Source organism: Dermacentor andersoni, chromosome 4 (genome assembly GCF_023375885.2).
Source record: "Dermacentor andersoni chromosome 4, qqDerAnde1_hic_scaffold, whole genome shotgun sequence".
NCBI lineage: Eukaryota > Metazoa > Arthropoda > Arachnida > Ixodida > Ixodidae > Dermacentor > Dermacentor andersoni.
The window spans coordinates 22004948-22021487 of record NC_092817.1 but is presented as its reverse complement, the minus strand read 5'-3'; the positions used below and the strand labels follow the sequence as shown (position 1 = coordinate 22021487).

General features: G+C 45.7%; 1 long non-coding RNA gene across 1 annotated transcript; it reads left to right on the top strand.

Moving 5' to 3' along the window:
- LOC126536020 (uncharacterized) lies at positions 1 to 7235 on the top strand. Its single transcript, XR_007600599.3, has 4 exons — positions 1 to 482; positions 1473 to 1577; positions 4248 to 4392; positions 7141 to 7235. It is a non-coding gene; the product is annotated as an uncharacterized lncRNA (long non-coding RNA).
- The last annotated feature ends 9305 nt before the right edge of the window (positions 7236 to 16540 follow it).

The following is a 16540-nucleotide window of genomic DNA, read 5'->3' as shown; positions in this document are numbered from 1 at the left end:
TGCTTTCGGTGGCGGCCTACAGATGGCAGCACAGGTAGCGCCGGTAAAGTTACAGGTGATATTATTTTGCCGTCCTCAGTTGTCGCCACATGTGAGTGCTTGCTGCATTGACGCCGTCCGATGTAGTTGTTTCATCGTGTGTACGCTGTGCCGAGAGAAATTGTGGTGCATTTTGTATGCATTGAGAATCACAAAACCCCTGGGACCGCGTAATGTAGCCCGCAGTATCCTTCGTGTGGTGCGCCGATGTCGAAGATATGACCCTTCGCGCTTCCTTTGTTCCGGGCTCATGAACAGGATCTCCTCCTCTGGCACTGTCGCATCGTATCGCGCTGTACGGAAGAATTTGGTGAAAGTTGTGCTCTTACGTCCTGTAGTTGATCCGCAATTCAACAGTGTGTGCGCCGGAAGGACCGTTGGTGCAGTCGATGCCGCGGCACCTGTGACGCTAAAAGGAGCGTTTTCCGAGTACGCCTAGAAAGGTAAGTCCGGCGCTTGCGCGCATTCTTCCTGTCTATGGTTCGTGAAGTGTGCGTTGTTGTACGTATCGCAAGATCCGTACAACAACCGGATCCGGATTTGTAAAGCAGCAAGAATTATAAATGTGCTTTTCAAATGGTTGTTCTTCATGTCGCAGTGCACATTTAGCAAAAAGTTCCATGCAAATTGCCCTAAAACGTATTCATGTTACCAACAGCTCTATCTGTGGTTTATTTACTTTCACCTATGAAGCACGCTAGCGCGGGTGGTTCTTTGATCTAAATGGGCACAAAAATTCAAGCAAGGAAAGTTACTGTTTGTGTACATAATTTTTCATTAAGAAATGGTATAGTCATTTCTAGAAGTAGTACGTCGATGTGTCGTCGTCACAGCTAACAGCTGCGCGAGATAGCACCCGATTTCTTCGTCGACGCATGGCCAGATTTTTAGCTTGTATGGAAATTCTTCTGTTTATAGTGTGTCGTCAGATGACGTGTATTAGTGACCTGTGTGTTTTCGTGTACTTGTAAAGGATTCCGATCTAGCAGAGAAGCCGAAATTACATAAGCAATGTTTCTTTTTAATCGAAAAATCTTTCTCTTTTCTGTATTGTCTCTCCAGAAATGAGGTGGTCTGTTGTAATTTTAAGCGCATCGTCCTTTGGGAGCAGTGCTTTGTTGCGCCGCATAGACAAGTTAGGTTTTGGAACGCTTTTCATGTCCTAAGGAATTTTTTGATAGTACAATTCACATTTCACGTTATACAGCTGTACGTTTGTGTGAACCTTTTCATAGTAGATACATGTTCTCTACAGTTCGATTTACGTGTTATTTAACCGCCTGTGATGTTGCAATCAGATATTTGCACAACCAGTTGCAGCTTCATGTAACTGGTTGTATGAGACTTTTTTCAAAATATGACATGATCTTTTTATATCACAAGTTTGCAGTTTCAGCAGGGATTACAATAAATAAGTATTTATTATTGTTTAGGGATGGCAAGATTTTGTGAACCAGAGGCACCTCCACATATGCACCTGCGGCACTTCTGCAGCCTCAACAGCACGGAAAAGTACCTGATGTGCATGCTGTGACAAGGTGTGTGCAAAGCAGTTGCTGCCACTTACAAGAGCTGCAGATTTTGTTGGTATCATCCATGTTTGGAAACTCCTGAATTTTTCGTGGGTTTACAAATGTGGGCTCATTTTACAATTTTATTAATGTCATTTTAGAAAGACAATGAAGTTGTGTTGGTTAAGATGTTTTAAAGCTGTTGAGAGATTGACGGTATGACATTGTTAAAATGCATGTAAAAAATTAATTATAATGGTACTTGTACTGCTTTATTATTAGCGATGCAATATCTCGAACGAGAACATCAGAGAGGCACGTGCTGTTAGGAAGTTTAGTCAGATAAATTCCTGAAGCAGCGTAAAGCTCTGTAATCTAAAAAAAAATGTTGTCAGTTACTGGTTTCAAGTTCGCTGCTGCTTTTCGTGCTGCACGACAAGTTAAATAATGGTTGATAATGTGTGTGTGACGTAATAGTTCTGCGCAAACACACGAGGTGGAGAGAAGTAATTAATAAAGGGAAAATCAGACATCCACCCGCTCGTACCATTTGCAACAAAGGAAACCTGTATGTGTTCCTCAAAAGGAAAGCCGCACAGTTGAAGAAAAATTCGTCCTGGTCCGGGACTCGAACCCGGGACTACCGCCTTTCCGAGGCAGCCACTCTACCATCTGAGATAACCAGCTGGCTAGCACATGGCAGGGCGAAGTCGAATTACTTGACAACGCGAAGCAAAAGCAAGGGTTTGACATAATATTTTTTTCTCCTTTATTAATTACTTCTCTACACCTTGCGCATTTCCGCAGAACTATTACGTCAGACCCTTGCCTTTGCTTCATGTTGTCGACAAATTCGACTTGGCCCGGCCATCTGCTAGCCGCCTGGTTATCTTAGATGGTAAAGCGGCTGTCCCGGAAAGGCGGTGGTCCCGGGTTTGAGTCCCAGACCTGGACGGTTTCTTTTTTTCAATTGTGAGGCTTTCCTTTCGAGGAATCCGTACGGGTTTCTTTTGTAGCAATTGCTACGAGCGGGTAGATGTGCGATTTTCCCTTTATTAATAATGTGTGTGTGTATGCAACAATGGGGGTGCTGAGAGCAAGCTTTAAAATAATGTGTGCTATGTCCCCAACAAAGAATTTAGTGTCTGCAGCATTTTTACAAAATATTATGTTCACAGGTTGGCAGGTATGACATAATGTACAACAATAATGTACAACACTTTTGCTGTAGATGCATTTTCATAACGTCCATTTTCTGTCTACTTGAATCGTATATTTAGAATTTGGCCCACCTTCAGTTTGATCAAGTTACATAGGTAGCCCCCTCTGAGTTAAATATAATTAGGAGCTATTGTAGATATGCATGATATACCTACTCACTGTATTGTGACAGATATTTTTAGGGACTGTGTTGTGAGGCATGCTTTACCTGTATGTCTTGCTGCAGCTTGCCCGACAAAAGCATAAATGCTTTGCCCACCTTTATTATTATGCTTTCATGTAGACTTCTAACATCTGTGCCCACATAGACTCCATGTTCTTAATTACATTTTTCTAAGTATTCACTGTTGTGCATTACATTATTGTGTTACATTACTGTGCATTACATGTTTTTCTTTGTTTTATTTTGGAGGGGGTATTCATTTCTATAATAGTACAGAGAATAGGAGTTCAAAACAAAAAGCCACGAAAGGTGGCTTAAAAGTGTATGAAGCTTGGAATTCTACATTCCATCCCCTAAAGCGCTACCAGTAGTAAAAGATTCCTAATTGTCTTTTTTAGAAGCTAGCTGCCAGATACATAGTCCCATTAGGAGAGTATGTTATTTTTTCTTCTTTGGTCTGACTTGTTTTGTTGAATGTTCTCCTTGTTCAGAATTTGTTTTCTTGCCACCTCATGCAATACTCTGACTGGAGCCTATGAGCTATGTGTATAATAAATAAGTAAATTCCTAAAGCATGCAACAAACCATGCAGCATAGCATTTAAATGTTGCCAGTTTATAATGCTTCTTGAGTGCAGCGCATCATGGAGCTTGAGGCTGATCTCTTCAGATGTAAAACAAATTGCAGGGTATGAAAATGTGGTCCTACAAACTGCTGGTTACGCATGTCAGTCAGCCTGTTGCAGTGGTCACAAGTGAGAATGTAACCAGAAGCTGGGCGTGCTCGGCCATTTTGCATATGGCACAGGATAAAGCTTCACCTCTGCCATTGCTTCTCTTATAATAATGGCCTCCGAGTATACATGCCGAGTTATGCTTCTGGGGACACCTATTAGTTAACCTTATCAGGTAATACCATTAGCCTTATGGGTGCTATAATGTTGCAGTGCCTGAAGGATGGCCAGCATTACAACACATTAAAATTATTGTACAAGTCATGCAATGGTATCGGGATTGGCCCACCAAGTGACAACCTTTAATTACACTATACCTGGGATCAGCTCACTCAGTCAGGGAGACATCCATGCATAAGGGGAGGGGTATGGCAAATAGAGGGCGTTCGATTAATCTTTCTCACATAGATAGCTGATACATATAATCTTTCTTAAATTGGATGCTTTGTTGCTCAAAGTGAAGTTACTTACGGGCATAATGTCAGCATTTCGATCCTATTTATGCTTAACGAAAGTTGCTTTGTTCAGTGTCACTTTTTATATTGTTTCGCTTGTGATTCTAAGCTCACTTGTTTTATAGCTGCTGTAGGTATGGCTGGACCTGGAGAAGAAGTGTAAGCAGACCATGCTATGTTGCTGATCTGCGCTGATCTCCACATCCAAGTTGGTCCCGCGACAGTTGGGCACCATTGTGCCTTGCTTCATTGACAAGGCGATATAATATGGTGAGCTTGTACTTCAATATCGGTATTGAAAGTTATGTTAAGGAAAAAAGACAAGGATTGGTCTTTATGATAGATACACTCATGTTCTTTCTTTAAGGTGTTCTTTTGACACTGTTCTGCATGGACAAATTTTTAGAGAATTATAACAGTCCTTTATTGCAAAGTGCCATGGCGCTAGTTTATGCGTTAAACTAGCACTCTTTCACCAAAAAAAGCCTTATTTAGCACACAATTCACAAGGAAAGAAAGGAGGCAACAGGACAGAGTGCTACTAACAGTTCAGTATTATTGCTCGCACAGTGATATTGTGCAAAAGGTGAAAGGGGGAGAATAGATCTGAATACATGCTGTTCGCACAGAAACATGGTGAGCGTGACACTTGTTTTACAATGATAAGAAGCAGTCTCACTGTCTAGTAATTCTCTGCATGGGGAGCTAGCGCTAGGTTCCTCGTCATACATATAAGAAAAGCCTCAGATATCTCTCCAGCGCTTTTGTCTTTATATTTTGTCACGATCAAGCAGCTTTCAAACATAGGTGCATGTGCGCCGAGAGCAGTGCACTACCACTGCTAACTGACCCATGCATCAAGTTTGCTTGGTCACGCTGCCAGTCATTTATACATTGGCCGGTTTATCCGATGTAGCCTCTACTGCACGAAATGGTATGTGATAGACACTGCACCTGTGTACTGTACGTGCTTTGTTACATGATTTTTTTTTCAGAGATAGTGATGCAGGCCTTTTCATTATTTACATGCCTACACAACAAACCAAGCCAGCATGAGGCAACTGTTCTCGGCACGAGACAAACTTGATTCGTTAGTTTTCGTTCATTGGTGCGATCACACTAAGGCAGACAAGCTTGTAGGCTGTGCTTCTGCAATTTGTACAGCACACTGACAGCACTGGTGTGGGCCTCATCTGTGGGCTGACTTATGGCACCTTCTACAGCGCAGACCACTTGTGTTGGGCGAGGCACCAATGTTGACGTTTGTTCCCTTGTGCAAAACAGCAGTCCTAGGTTTTGAGTAGTTGTAGGAAGACAAGGTAAACACAACTTCCATGGCTTGAGTGGGCTCATTTCTCTTGGGGCATCTAGCTTTTTTTCTTGCAACTGTGCAGAGGTGCTTCCCTAGAGTCTGTGTGAAAATGGCATAGAGTTGTGCATTCGGGAACTCCTGAACAAGGATCTGCTATAGTTAGGGCTTTGCGAAAATGCACTGTCTACCAATTGGTAGAAGGTGCATTATTCAGCCACTGATTTCCTGTTGGCATGCTTGCACTCGTGCTGTCAGTAATTTCTTGGCTTGCCGAATTATCTTGAGGCCCCACGCTGATGATGCTACCGATGTCGTCATGTGCAGACTTTTCAGGATGAGGTTTTTTGCTTTGCAAATGTTGTTGAAAGGTAGTTGGTGCTTACAGGTAGCTATTCTAGATATTAGTGGAATGAATTGGCCCATCTTGCTTCATCAAACATCGTCACGCCGACATCAGTTGCACAAACAAAAAACCTGGCCTACTCGCAGCGTCGTGCACGAAGAAACAAACAAATCAGCTGCTGGATTGTCTTGACATGGCATACTAAGCTGAGACCGGAACTGCTGTAGCTACAAACCAGGCAGAGACGATGATGATGAGCAGGGATTTGCAGTAGCGCCACTTCGTGGGGCAGCAAGGAGGCTCCGTTCAAAACAAAAATGTCGTTCAGCAAGTAGAACCATGCAACGGTCAGAGTCGGTGCATGGTGCTCTCGATCAAGTTGGCTCAAGGAGTGTCCGAAAAATCAGACGAGAGGTTGCAAGGCGACCGAACTTTCGGAAGTTGTTATACATTATGGTCCATGGGGAGAATGGCGGTGCCGTGAAGCAGACCGAGTAATCAAGTCCGAATTTTCGGAGTCCGGAAAATCAGTCGGCGACTGTACCTATACCTATGTGTCTATGTATACCTAGGTGCAACAGTGTTTGCTATGATCTGTGCAAGAATTGCTGTTGCCCGTAGATGCCCAACATGTCGGGTGTCAAGTTGTAAAATACCTTGCAAAAGTGATCTACGGAAAAATACCGCTTCTGCTATATTTCGCTTTTGCAAGAAATTTTGCGGCTGCTGGCACCTACCTTAAAAGGCTTTATATGGTCTTCGCATGGCCAGGGCCTTCTATTTTTGTGAGTTTGCTTATCTCGAAATTTACCCCGGTTTTTATAACTTCAAGTTGGCGGGATCCCTAGTCTCCTTTAACGTGTACCCAATAGACCTTACATAGGGGTTTTGGCATTTCCCTGCCATCTAAATGCAGCCATTGTGGCCGGGATTCAATCCCACGCCCTCTGCCTGAGCAGCGCAATGTCAAAGCCAGTACACTACGGTATTTTGCTGGCAGAAGGGTTTAGTTTCTGAATAATTTATTATCTCAACCTGTCGGTGTTGTTTTTAAAGGTATTTCATGTTTGTATTCTGTTGCTTCAATACTAGTAATTATTGCTAATCAAACGATGTGTCCATCTTTTTCCTATAACACTTGCTTCAATCGCCTGCTAATTATGACAGCTTATTCTCCCACAGTACTCCATGTTCCCTTGAAACATAGGCATTGCATGAAACCACATATTTTTCAATAAGATTTATTCATTATCTCCTATGACCGGAATGCTGAACCTTTCTTATCTGTGGGAACATAGGCGAATTTGCCTAGGTGCCAACCTGTTGCATGAGTCAAGATAAATTATTGGCTTTACTTTTTCAGGTGCCCTGCTCGCTCTCACCCAAGCAACCCACTCCAGCGGTCTTCTCTCGGCAGACTGGATGCATCGAAATACCGTTAGGTCCAATAAACAGTGCTTGGGACATTTATGACATGCTTATTTTTAAGCCGGATGACTTCAGGCTTAATGAAAGCTCAAGTTGGTGTACAGAAATATCTGCGTAAAGTATACTTGTCTTTTTCACTTACAAGTACATGCCAATACTTTGCCTGACATTTTTCACCCCAAAATTACGCTTTACTGTGGATTTGTGAACAAACCATTACAACAAAAAGCACTGCATTAAAACGAGTACAAGTAATCGAACAAATACTAAATCTGCAAGAATTACATTTGCATACTAGTAGTAAATATGAAAATGAGGTACAGTCTTCTTCAGGGTGCATTTTCTTGTAGGTCATACATAGAGAACGTACTCGTGGGTCATACAAAACTTGTTCATGATGTATCACATCAGTGTTGGTAGTGCTAATCAATTTATGCCGAAAATTGTGTTTATCTTCGTATCAAGCAATGTACCAGGCAAACCTACATGTGAAAGTGGCATTCTTGTTGCAAACATAATGCAGATCTACTTCTCTTTAATGCTGATCGCAAATACACAAATGTACAAAATAGGTTTAAGAGTAAATTATATTAAGCAACATCAATCCATTCTGAAAGGACCAGGTATGAATGCAGCAAAATATAGGTCTGAACAGGGGCAAACAGGTCTGGGTTAGATAGGACGGGATTAAACGGGTCAGGATTAAACAGGATTTAAACGGGTCAGGATCAAACAGGATTTAAACGGGTCAGGTTTAAACAGGATTTAAACGGGTCAGGTTTAAACAGGAATAAACAGGATTTAAACAGGTCAGGACTGAACAGGATCAAACGGGGTCCCGTTCCATAACCCTATTTGATGAAACCCGTTTGAAAACAAATAGGATTTTCTAGTAGGGTCTCCCATACTTCTCCAACTACCCCGGTCATGTACTCATTGTGGCCATGTTGTCCTGCAAACTTCTTAATCTCATCCGCCCACCTAACTTTCTGCCGCCCTCTACTACGCTTTCCTTCCCTTGGAATCCATTCCGTAACTCTTAATGACCATCGGTTATCTTCCCTCCTCATTACGTGTCCTGCCCATGCCCATTTCTTTTTCTTGATTTCAACTAAGATATCATTAACTCGCGTTTGTTCCCTCACCCAATCTGCTCTTTTCTTATCCCTTAACGTTACACCTATCATTCTTCTTTCCATAGCTCGTTGCGTCGTCCTCAATTTAAGTAGAACCCTTTTCGTAAGCCTCCAGGTTTCTGCCCCGTACGTGAGTACTGGTAAGACACAGCTGTTATAAACTTTTCTCTTGAGGGATAATGGCAACCTGCTGTTCATGATCTGAGAATGCCTGCCAAACGCACCCCAGCCCATTCTTATTCTTCTGATTATTTCAGTCTCATGATCCGGATCCGCAGTCACTACCTGTCCTAAGTAGATGTATTCCCTTACCACTTCCAGTGCCTCATTACCTATTGTAAACTGCTGTTCCCTTCCGAGACTGTTAAACATTACTTTAGTTTTCTGCAGATTAATTTTTAGACCCACCCTTCGGCTTTGCCTCTCCGGGTCAGTGAGCATGCATTGCAGTTGGTCCCCTGAGTCACTAAGCAAGGCAATATCATCAGCGAATCGCAAGTTACTAAGGTATTCTCCATTAACTCTTATCCCCAATTCTTCCCAATCCAGGTCTCTGAATACCTCCTGTAAACACGCTGTGAATAGCATCGGAGAGATAGTATCTCCCTGCCTGACGCCTTTCTTTATTGGGATTTTGTTGCTTTCTTTATGAAGGACTACGGTGGCTGGGGAGCCGCTATAGATATCTTTCAGTATTTTTAGATACGGCTCGTCTACACCCTGATTCCGCAATGCCTCCATGACTGCTGAGGTTTCGACTGAATCAAACGCTTTCTTGTAATCAATGAAAGCTATATATAAAGGTTGGTTAAATATGTACTCACTAATAACGCTTTAAAAATTTCGCTTTAGTGCACTTGCTGCAGTTGAGAAAGTTGATTAAGCCGAACAGTATAGTAAAGCCATGTCTGCTTAGCGGAAATCCTAAGACTAGCGCCACTTATTTCGAGCCTGTCCATTTCCAAAATCTGCTAATTATACATCAATGTTACAGTTAAGATAATCCCGAACTGCTCGACGCATGCATCTAGCAAACTGCTAGCTGGAACGCCAATGTAGTTCGTAGCACACTTTAGGGACGCATATCATGAAAGCGGTGCTATACTTCAGCAGTTAAAAAAGGGTAACTTATTTAATTAGCGATTTTCTTTTGTAAATTATCCACCTGTACATAGCGATTACTCGTGCAAGTAACGTCCGCCTCTTTCGATATATCCTAATTCACCTTAACAGGCCGAATTACGCTATTCGTCACAGATTGATTTCTGAAGAAACCTGTCCGAAGAAGAAAGAAAAATGTACCAAAAGAACACAACGCGAAAGTGCAATGGGAAAGAAGCTCTGTCACTTTGAACGTATTGAGCCAGCGAGCCTACAAGGGCTTCCTCCTCGCTCGTTCCTTTCCTTCCTCTTGGTCCTAGCGCGTTCGATATGTTTGCAAGAAATAAAAGTTTTCCCTCCGTGAGTCGCAGTCGTTTTGCCTTCTTTTTAGGGGGGAGGGGGGGGGGGGAGGGCTGTGCAGTGCCGGAGTATATAGTTATAGGGAATGTGTGGGTGGGAAACCAGGTTTCTGTGGTGTCAAACTTGGCGATACGTCATTTTCTCTTATGTGAATTGAGTTTATGTTTGCTGTTTGTTTTACGAAAGAGGTCAAAAAGACAACGTGCAAGGTGAGTCCATCATTATACAATGAATTAAATAGAGGGGAAGGGGGGGACCATTCGATGAAAGGCAGAGAGGTCGACCTGAGCTAGCACATTGTTCTGGTATTCTACTTTGCACATAGCTGTTTTTGCTGCTGCGCAGTCAAGACCGTGACTGCGGCTAGAATAGAGCTTCGCGACGCTGGTTGCGATCCGACGCCTGCCAGCGCAGAGGCCAGCAGCTGCGGCACGCAGTCGCGGAACACATGCTGCAGAGTATCGGGTACTTGGCAGTGCTACAGTTTCGGCTGTCCGCACGGCCGATAAGATGAGCGCGACGTCGAGTAAAGGAGACGTCTCGGCGAATCCGGTTGTCCCTACTTCCTTGGCTTCACTTTAGCTGGGAGGTAAAAAGTCCTGTCGGGGTCGATTTCCCGCAGGCGCCTGTTCCAACGCTCTGGTTGAGCCCAGTGACTGCGCAGTATCGCGTGAGCGAAGTCGGCAAAGAGTTGACATCGGTTAGGAAGTGCGGTATGAATTTAGGTTGACGGCTTTCCAGAAGTCGCAGGGTGCCATATCAGGAGAGTAAGGAGCCTGTTGAACTACAGGAGCCTGGTTTTTCACCAAACAAGTCTGAATCAAGTGCGAGGAATGAGCAGGAGCATTGTCGTGATGGATGCGCCAATTTCCTGTTGACCACAACTCCGCTCTCTTGCGCCGCACAGTATCACGTAGGCGACGGAGGACATCCCCGTAGTACTCTTTGGTGATTTTTGACCCTGTGGTGCGTATACTCGTGGCGTACCACACCGTGGGAGTCAATATGAAAGCAGTCAGCATCACTTTGACGTTGCTGCGCACTTGTCGGGCCTTCTTTGGTTTTGGTGAGGTGGAATGCTTCCACAATGACGACTAGGATTAGGTTCCCGGGTCGTACCCGTAGACCCAAGACTCGTCACCAGTGATTATGGTGTTCATGAAGTCGGGTCACTGTTTGTGGAATCCAGCATGTCCTGTGAGAATTCAACTCGAAGATGCTTTTGCTCCACAGTGAGCAGCTTCGGCACGAATTTCGTCGCAACTCTCATCATGGACAAGTCTTCGGTCATAATGGAATGTGAAGAAAAAGTGCTGATGCCAACCTCTTCCGCATTTTCTCGGATAGTCACACTACGGTCCCGCATCACCAAAGCGTTCACTTCGGCAATGACCTGGTCATTTCGGCATGTTGATGGCCGACCGGAGCGTTTCTCGCTCTCCGCCGATGTGCGGCCGTCTTTTAAACCGGTTGTACCGCTCTTTAATCTGTGTGCTGCTCACAGTATCGTTACCGAAAGCCGTCTGAATCTTCCGAATGGTTTCCATTTGGCTGTCGCCCAATTTCTGGCAAAGTTTGATGCAGTAGCGCTGCTCCAGTCGCTCCGCCATTTTCCTTGTAATAAAAAACCGACGAGAGCACTGCGCACTACCTCACTCAAACGCTGCGTCCCAGTGACTAACGCTATCGGCAGGCGGGAAAAAATTCGCGCATGCGCACGAAGGTTCAAGGTCGGCTGATGCAAGCGCGCTTGTTTCATATCCATCAGGTGTTCGCCAAAAAACAATAATAATAGTAAGGTTGTATACATTTCTAACAGACCTCGTAGCATCCAGCAGGGTATGCTGCCGCTTAAAAGGCGAGGACAGCTGACGCAGGCTTTGGCTTTGCGATTTAGGCCACCGATGTGCTTCGCTCACGGCGGTTCATGATAGCAATAAGCAGGCGCAGCGGCAGCACTGGCAGCACGCCCGGCTAAATGCTATGAAATGCTACGTTCGTCTGTGCGCGGAGCGTTTGGGAGCGCTGAAATCACGGCGCGCAAGCGGACATGTCACGTGGTATTAACGCGATAGCGTTAAGGGCCCCGTGTCGCAGAAAATCCAGCGTGTGCGTTTAGAAAAAGTTTATTTCGAAAGACACGATACCAACACTGAGTCACGATCATGACGCAATTCCACCAGGACGATAACCTACAAAGAAACAGCGTTGGTGTCGGACGTCGCTTCGGCAAAAGAATTTCTAGCCAATTCCGAATCACGCATACCCAACCATTCTTCTACCACCAAAGTTGCTCATACCTTGTCTTTCATTGTTTCCATTTTCAACGTTCGAAGCGGAATTTTTTGCCTAACGTCGTTGCTTCCGAAGTTGGTTACTTAATCATGACTAATTATGCAATTAAGCGGATCATGAACCATAGTGTGACTTACTCCACACAAAAGTCAGCAACACGCCTTTGGTTGCGTCGCCTTAGAGTGTATCGGCATATTTTTAAACTCTGGCATAATTTAGCTGGGACAACCTGTATGCACGACCGTTGTTGAGTAGTTGAGTGACTTAAGATTGGTGTGGCACTGCAAACTAAACTCTTTTAGCACAAACTGAGTGACCTATTTCTTGTCTGGCTTTGAGATGTCCCCGTTGAAGTTTCTGACGTTGATTACAGAGGTAGTGTCATCACGGCTAACCCATGCAAAGTGCGTGGTCATGAACTTCTCGATATCACACTTTGGTGTGCCTAGAGAAATATACACAAACGCCACAGACATCCCAACAGTCGCTGACATTGTCCTCCTACGAGGCAAGGGTGTATGTTAAAACGACACTAAAGCGAAGCAATAAATCAGTTTAGACTAATGAAGCATTGTTTGAGAACCCTGCAGGCAGTCATTTAAAAAAAATAGTTTGATTATTAGATGAGAATGTGAAGGTCCAAGTATCGGTATTTAAATTTCGCGCCGGAACCCCAGCGCCGGTACGTCAGCGAGACGTCAGGGATTCCAAAGTATGTTTTCGCATTTGGGCCGCGTTGGCTGAGTAAAGGTTCCCGAAACTTGCCATGTTTAATATTTGGTTCCTTTAGAACACAATGTAGTCAGTCAGTACCGCTATATGTAATTAGTAGGCCCTAGAAGATGCCATCAAAATCCAAGACGTCACAGCCCCCAGGTGCTGGAACTTAAGTAGGCGTCGCCACCCGTATTTCGTTCTTGCGCTTTTTTTGGCTTACCGAACGTCTTATCGTTGTAGGAGTGGTGTTTTTGGTGTTGTAGAACGGTAATTTATTGATGCAGAAGAAATCATTTTTCACTTTAGTGTCCCTTTAAAACGGACGTTTGGGCGAGTTGGTAAGCCATTTTAAACATATAACAGCGCGCATTTTGACAGGGACTAAGAGGGAGACACGACATGGACAAGCGCTGGCGTTGTATGGATGGACGGACAGACAGTTAATAAGGCCCGATGTACTAGAAATGAAACTCGTTAAGACGGACGCTTTGGCTAGTTGGTAAGCTATTTTGAACAGAACAGCGCGTATTTTGACAGGGACTGCGCTTGTCCGTGTCGTGTCTCCCTCCTAGTCCCTGTCAAAATACGCGCTGTTCTGTTTAAAAAGGCTGTATGGTTGTACATACATTTTGTCCTTAGCGTATATGGCAACGCCTTCTGCTCGTGAGTCCATATGCTGTACACAAAGGATTTCAGTATACCCATCGACTTGAAACAAGACATCTTGATTTATTATTATTATTATTATTATTATTATTATTATTATTATTATTATTATTATTATTATTATTATTATTATTATTATTATTATTATTATTATTATTATTATTATTATTAGTGTGCTTGAAGCCCCTGCTTCACCTCCCGGGGTCGGCCCGGTATTTCACTATCTCCGGTATCGGCCCACGCTCACCGTTCTTATTGTTGACGGACAAACACGAAACATACAGGGACATACTCACGTCCATATTCACAACATACTCTCGTCCTCGCCGCGTAGTCCACGGACTACGCGGCAAGGACGAGAGACAGACAGACAAAGAACTTTATTAATGGTCCTGAGGAACCGGCGTTAGGGTACCACCCTTTTCAGGGAGTCCCCATAGCCGCCGCGGCCCGCACTCACGTCGGGGTCGGAAGATCGTGGTCCTCCGCCCTGTCGCAGGCCCTCTGGACAGCCCGTAGTTGCTCTGAGAGGTCGCCGCTCTTAAGGGCTGCCTCCCAGTCGGTTAGAGTGATTAGCGATGAGCTGCGTAACGCAGAGCATTGCCAGAGCATATGGGATAAGGAGCAGTACGCCTCCCCACAGTCTGGACAGTGGGGTTCTATATTAGGCGCGAAGTGACTGAATCGGCCCCTGGAGGGGAATGACCCCGTTTGAAGCATGCGAAAGGCCGACGATTGTGGTCTACTAAGTTTAGGGTGTGGTAGCAGAAAGGCCCGCCGAGCAAGTTGATAATGTGCCAAGATTTCATGGAAGGTGAGAAACGAATCCCTGTACAGTCCTAAGTCGCCGCCCGTGAGTCCACCTGAACCGCCGCGGTGTGTAAGACCTCGCGCACAGTCATGGGCCAACTCATTGGCGTTAACAACCTCAGAGTGCACATTGATTGCCATATGGGCCGGGAACCATTTGATGCTATGGAAACCAGCAGCCCCCTCGCTGCCGAGGATGGCCGCCGCCTCCATTGAGATCGAGCCGGAGGCGAAAGCGCGGGCTGCAGACCTGGAGTCTGTAAAGATATTGGGACGTAGAGGGTCCTTCAGTGCTATAGCTATAGCAACCTGCTCGGTAACTGTTGCCGAAACCTTCCGCACGGATGCTGAGTTAATGAGAGTGCCATTAGAGCCAACCGAAACTACGGCACAGTGATCAGAGCGCTCGCACTGGGCGGCGTCAACGAAACATGCTAGATCCGGAGTGGCCGCAGCCGCTTTTAACAGGGAACGAGCCCTGGCTACCCGGCGCCCTACATTGTATTGAGGGTGGACGTTAGGTGGCATGGGATCTACCTTGAACGTATCTCGGACCATGGGTGATAGGGTCACGTTGCGCTCCGTGATTTCCTGGTGACCGAATCCAACGGATTCGAGGATGCGTCTCCCCGCTCGCGATGATGAGAGTCGTATTATTTGGGCCACTCGTTGGGCCTTGATCACCTCTGATAGGGTGTTGTGCATGCCTAGTTGCATGAGACGCGCGGTGCTGGTAGTGAGTGGTAAACTCAGCACGCGCTTGATGCTTTTGCGCATGCGGGCATCGATTTTGGCCTCATCCCGTTTAGACCAGCGCAACGCGGAGGCTACATAGTTAACGTGGCTCATCAGAAACGCGTGGTAGAGTCTGAGGAGATTGCTCTCGCTTAAACCCCCTCTGCGGTTCGAGACCCTGAGGATAAACCGAAGCATATTCTCCGTCTTGGAGGTAACGCGGGCTATAAGCAAGAGTCCGAGGACCCTGATGGTATCCACTCTGTGGATTTGTTGTCCGTCCCTCGTATAGAGGGCTATGGGAACTTGATCTAAGGGTGTGGAGCACCTAACCCCCCGTCGGGTGGGCCTATACAATAGAAGTTCGGACTTGGTTGGTGACAGACTCAGGCCCGTGTCTAGTAGGAAGTGTTCTGTGATGTCGAGCGCCTCTTGGAGCGCACTCTCAACTGCAGCGTCAGACCCTCCCATGCACCACACGGTAATATCATCCGCGTAGAGCGCGTGACCCGTTCCTCTTACTGTGGCCAGGCTGTCCGAGAGGCCCTTCATGGCGATGTTAAACAGTAGCGGAGAGATGACCGCCCCTTGCGGGGTGCCTCTCGCTCCCAATGTAAATTCCTTGGATTTGATTTGCCCTATTTTGACAGTGGCCTTGCGATCCCTGAGGAAGGAGCTAACGTACGCATGGAATCGTGGCCCCAGGCCCAGATCCGAGATGGCGTCGAGCACGAACCGGTGCGAGATGTTATCAAAAGCCTTGGACAAGTCTAGAGCAAGGATACCCCGAGTGTCTCTAGTGTCGTCATCAATGATTTGCCTCTTTATAAGTAACATGACGTCCTGTGTGGAGAGTGCCGGCCGAAAGCCGACCATGTTGTGAGGGAATAACTAATTAATTTCTATGTGCCTAGATATATGGTTGTGAATGGCATGTTCGGCCACCTTACCCACGCAGTACGTGAGCGAGATGGGCCGCATATTCTCCGGCGCAAGAGGTTTGCCTGGTTTCGAGATGAGCACCACTGAGGCTGTCTTCCAGGAGTCGGGGACGAGGCCCGTTTCCCAAATTTTATTGACCTCCCCGGTGAGCAGCGCAACTGATTGTTCGTCCAAGTTGCGGAGGAGCTTATTGGAGATGCCATGCGGGCCCGGTACAGAGCGACCGTTGAGTGTTTGGAGCACCTCCCAGATTTCGGATTCCGTAAAGGGGGCGTCGAGCTCCCCCACCACTCCCCCCCCCCCGGTAACGAGGAGAATCCCCGTCACCGGAGGGGCCCAGCGGAAGATACTTTTGGGCCAACTCTTGCAGGAGGACGTGTTCAAGTACGCCCGCCGTCTTTTGATTATGAACTATGCGATCGATGGCTAGTCTCTGATTGCTTTTGCTTTGCGAATCGTCGAGTAAGTGTTTGAGCAAGTTCCATTTGCACCCCGTTCTCATCTGCCCATCAACCGAGGAGCACACTTCATTCCATTGTTGTTTGGACAGTTCGATGGAATGCGTTTCTATTG